Source organism: Nerophis ophidion, linkage group LG10 (assembly GCF_033978795.1).
Source record: "Nerophis ophidion isolate RoL-2023_Sa linkage group LG10, RoL_Noph_v1.0, whole genome shotgun sequence".
NCBI classification, from domain to species: Eukaryota; Metazoa; Chordata; class Actinopteri; order Syngnathiformes; family Syngnathidae; genus Nerophis; species Nerophis ophidion.
Genome location: NC_084620.1, coordinates 38,884,830 through 38,889,879, shown reverse-complemented (window position 1 = coordinate 38,889,879; position 5,050 = coordinate 38,884,830). Strand labels below are relative to the sequence as shown.

The following is a 5,050-nucleotide window of genomic DNA, read 5'->3' as shown; positions in this document are numbered from 1 at the left end:
TCATGCTCTCTCAGGGAGAGCATGTCCCAAATTCCAAGCTGCTGTTTTGAGGCATGTTAAAAAAAGATAATGCACTTTGTGACTTCAATAATAAATATGGAAGTGGCATGTTGGCATTTTTTTCCATAACTTGAGTTTATTTATTTTGGAAAACCTTGTTACATTGTTTACTGCATCCAGCTGGGCATCACAACAAAATTAGGCATAATAATGTGTTAATTCCACGACTGTATATATCGGTATCGATCAATATCGGTGTGACGGGTCTCCAGCCTTCCTCGTGTGGTTTGCAGTGACACTCGGTACAGGACGCATCGTAACAGGTTTGAATTTCGTTTATTCTTTCAACAAACATCATGTCTTGCCAGTCTGTCGCGCCAATTTCTAGCTCCCTGGCTCTTCCTCCTCGTCGCGGCACACCTTTCGGTGGCCGGTGGCAGCGTCTGCTGCAGAGGCTCATCTCGCTCAGGGTCTTTCTCGTCGTGCTCGTGGTCCTTGTTCACCGTGGTTTCCTCGCCTACTTCTGCTGCCAGTGTTCCTCCTTCACCCCTTTTATACTGCAGCAGAAGATGTAAATGTCACGGGGGGTAAAACGGGTGGACATCCCAACAGTCTTCTTTCCTCCCACGCAACTTTAGTCTCCTCAGCATAACGGAAGTGTTCAGGATTCTTGACTGAATTAGTGTTCAAGGGTTATTATTAATAAAACCTGAAGGAAAGGAGGCAGCTTGTAGTCCTAGGCTTTGCAGTCCAGGAGAGCACACTGAGGCTAGCAGGCTGTGGCTAGCAGGCTGTGGCTAGCAGGCCGTGGCTAGCAGGCCGAGGCTAGCAGGCCGAGGCTAGCAGGCTGTGGCTAGCAGGCCGTGGCTTGCAGGCTGAGGTAGGCACACACGGCAGGTAGGGAACTTAAGGCAGAGGAAAAAACCCAGGTAAGATGAGGAGCCAAAAAACACAAACATAGCAGGTTTGCAAGATTGTCAAAGTTGCTAGAATTCTAGGACAAACTGGCGAGAAGCGTTACCGCATGTAGCAAGGTGAAACGATCTGGCGATCGCGCCGAGTGGAGTCCAAACATTTGTAGGCTGCAGGTGATGAGTTGATGGCAGGCAGGTGAGTGATTAGGGTGCTGGGATCAGCTGTGCCAGGCTGAGAGCTGGAGCCAAGCCTTCGCCCAAAACACGCCCAATCTCCCAAAGACACACAGAGAAAAACAGACACAGACTGACTGTGACAGTAAAGATTGAGCGCAGGTGTGTCGCTTACGCACCTGACTTGGCTGGCTGCAGCGTCACTCCGAGTGCGTCCCGCCTCTCCTCTCCGCCGCATGCCCCGCCTCCTGGCCGCCATCTCGGGTAAGACCGCCGTCTGTCCTAACCCGCTGTCGGCTCGTCGGCTCCGTCTCCCCACAATCGGTATTGGTAATTAAGAGTTTGACAATAACGGAATATCGGATATGGGCAAAAAAGCTATTATCGGACTTGTCTAGTTTGAACGTAAATAAGCTATTTTCACTTTACTATGATAAAAACACATGTGCTTTGCGACAGTCAATCGTTTTGGATACGATCGCTGTCGAGCCGCCACCCGATGGGAAAACTTTGACAAGCAAATACTTTTTGCTGTGTGTCATAAGAAAGATGCAACATCATCTTATGTTTTTAGTCCTCATTTAACGACAAATCGTGAAGTCAACTTACATGTGTTGCTCCCATTCTTGTAAAAAGCGACCGAGCAACAAAAAATAATAATAATGTTGCGTCCTCCTTGTAGTGTGTACTGATGTTAAAGACAATATACACTTCAATGCACATATATTATATCCCTATATCCATGATTACGTGCTTTATAATTCCAGAAGTTTTGCAGCGGCACACGCACGTCCGTGTGCTTTATATAGGCACTTAAACATGCAAAGTAGTTTCCTTGGCTCGTTAAAGCTTGCTGATTTTTAGAAATAGTGTCCGCTTCACTGCACATGTAATACAGCACCATGTTGCTAATTAAACATGTTATAATTTGATGAGTGTTGGGTTCCAGCAGCACAGTCGTGCATTTGCGTTTTAAACACTGATAATAATGTTCCCAGGGCTCTGTGTACTTGGAGGCTGATTTTGAAGATAATGTACATGTCATTGTATGTCTAAAGCAGGGGTCTGCAACCTGCGGCTTCAGAACCGCATGTGGCTCTTTACCACCATCCTGGTGGCTCCCTAGAGCTTTTTCAAAAATGTATGAAAACAGAAAAAGGTGGGGGGGAAAAAAATATTCTTGTTTTATTAGGGTTTCTGTAGGAGGACAACACGACACAAACATACCTAATTATTAGAAATCCCAGTGTTTACATCAAACATGATTCTCTGATGAGAGTATTTGGCGAGCACCGTTTTGTCCTACTAATTTTGGCGGTCCTTGAACTCACCGTAGTTTGTTGACATGTATAACTTTATTCAATGATGCCAGAGAAAGACATATTTTATGCCACTCATTCTTTGTCTCATTTTGTCCACCAAACCTTTTATACTGTACGTGAATGCTAAAAGGTGAGCTTTGTTGGTGTCATTGAATTGTGTGGAGTGCTTATCAAACATATTTGGTCACTGCATGACGGCAAGTTAATTGATAGTAACATGCTATTTAGGCTAGCTGTATGTACATATTACATCATTATCACTCATTTGTAGCTATATTTGAGATAATTCAATATCCTTTACTTTTACCTTCTTTGTATATAATTCAGTTTTGCATGTCTCATGACACATTATCTGTAGGTAACATTGTGTGCATTTCAGGTAGTTGTTTGTGTGCCATGTTGTTCCAGACCACAGCAAACGTTACCTAGCTTGCCAAAGATTGTAATAAATCTATTAAAAGAAAACAACCTGCCGATTCCTTTAACTTGGACACACACATCTATATTTTTTGGCCATTAAAAGCCAGTCATTTCCAGGAGTTACCTCACCTTCTGAGTAGCCTCTGATTTACTAATGGTTTCTAATGTTGTAAAAATGTGTAGAATAAATATTACATTTCAACATTTCTGTCAACAAAGATTTGCTTCAGCCTGCAACAGATAGTCATTTTGATAGTAGGCTAATATAGGTAATATAGACACTTACGTCACTTACGTCATTCATTATAAGACTTACAGTATATATGGCTTTTCATTTTTTGCGGCTCCAGACTGATTTTTTTTTTTGTCTTTTTGGTCCTATGTGGCCCCCTTTCAGTGTTTTGGGTTGCCGACCCCTGGTTTAAAGTAAATCAAAATGAACATAATATGAGTTGTAATTCCACCAAGTCAGATATTTCTGCTCTTTCCAGGCTTCTGATTGGACAAAATGTGCATGATAGATAGATAGATGGATAGATGGATAGATAGATAGATAAATAGATGGATAGATAGATAGATAGATAGATAGATAGATAGATAGATAGATAGATAGATAGATAGATAGATAGATAGATAGATAGATAGATAGATAGATAGATAGATAGATAGATAGATAGATAGATAGATGGATAAATAGTACTTTGTTGATTCCTTCAGGAGAGTTCCTTCAGGAAAATTCAAATTCGAGCAGCAGGGTATGCGTTTATGTGTAGACATAGACAGTTATGAAACTACACTTGTCTGGATTGAGATGGTTTTAACCCCAAATATGTGTTTTTTAAACTCGTGTGGACATGGTCTTAAACACACACACACACACACACATAGACACACACACACAAACATCCAAATTGAACTTTCGGTAAGTTTCACTGCTGGGTCAAACGCCAAACGGAAGTTTTGTGTGGTTTTCCAAGTATTAAATTACAGCAAATTATAGCTTACTGCATTTAAATTGTGTGATGAATGCATCTCAAAGCCTGCCCTAGAACATCCGACAAGGCCTGCAGCAAACAGTATCAATAATAAAGCACTCGTGTGTCTGTGTATTCATATTTTATCAGCGGCAGGCCTCGAGGGGATCTGGCGTTTACCCAAAACAAAACGTACCCTGGTAGCGTCTGACGAATGACTGAGGTGTGTTCCCGCTTCCTGCCAGTGCTCTACATTGTTTATTCTTTCGTCTTTCACTTATTTATTCGTCTTTCTAGGTCTAACCGGGGTTTATCATGTTGAATTTAAGAGTTTGGCTGCGGCTCAAACAGACGACAGAGGCATGTAAAACTATACTTGTGTGACAACTTAAAGAGCACTGAAAAATGTCCTGCTGGGTCTCAATGTTCCTACTGACTGGAAGATTTGCTTTCCAATAGCGTCCAAGGTTTAGTGCGGCCAAAGACACTCTTTGTCAGACAAAAACTCACAAACATAAACTGTCTTGCAGAGAAAGTGCTGACTCTCTTTATTCCACTTAATTCACCTGATCTTGGGCTTCACGGTGGCAGAGGGGTTAGTGCGTTTGCCTCGCAATACGAAGGTACTGAGTAATCCTGGGTTCAATCCCAGGCTCGAGATCTTTCTGTGTGGAGTTTGCATGTCCTCCCCGTGAATGCGTGGGTTCCCTCCAGGTACTCCGGCTTCCTCCCACTTCCAAAGACATTCACCTGGGGATAGGTTGATTGGCAACACTAAATTGGCCCTAGTGTGTGAATGTGAGTGTGAATGTTGTCCATCTATCTGTGTTGGCCCTGTGATGAGTTGGCAACTTGTCCAGGGTGTATGCTGCCTTCTGCCCGATTGTAGCTGAGATGGGCACCAGCGTCCCCCGCGACCCCAAAGGGAACAAGCGGTAGAAAATGGATGGATGGATGGATCACCTGATCTTTGGTCCTTACTCTCCAGGCACAGCAAATCGACCTGAACTGTCACATCAACATGCTTGTCTTTTTATGCTTGTGTTTAGAACAGGGTCGGGAACCTTTTTGGCTGAGAGAGCCATGAAAGCCAAATGTTTTTAAGTATATTGCCATGAGAGCCTTATAATATATTTTAACACTGAATACAACTAAATGCATCCATTTTTTAAGTAAGACCAACATTTTTAGAGTATAATAAGTCTTTTTTTTTTTTCATTCTGACGCTAACTAATAATAAATAAAA

At 42.5% G+C, this 5,050-nt stretch overlaps 1 long non-coding RNA gene across 1 annotated transcript; it reads right to left on the bottom strand.

Annotated features, from left to right (window-relative positions):
• Positions 1-207: 207 nt before the first annotated feature.
• Positions 208-1,194, bottom strand: LOC133559904 (uncharacterized). Its single transcript, XR_009808323.1, has 3 exons — positions 1,022-1,194; positions 710-905; positions 208-557 (listed from the first exon to the last, which is right to left on the bottom strand). It is a non-coding gene; the product is annotated as an uncharacterized LOC133559904 (long non-coding RNA).
• Positions 1,195-5,050: the final 3,856 nt, after the last annotated feature.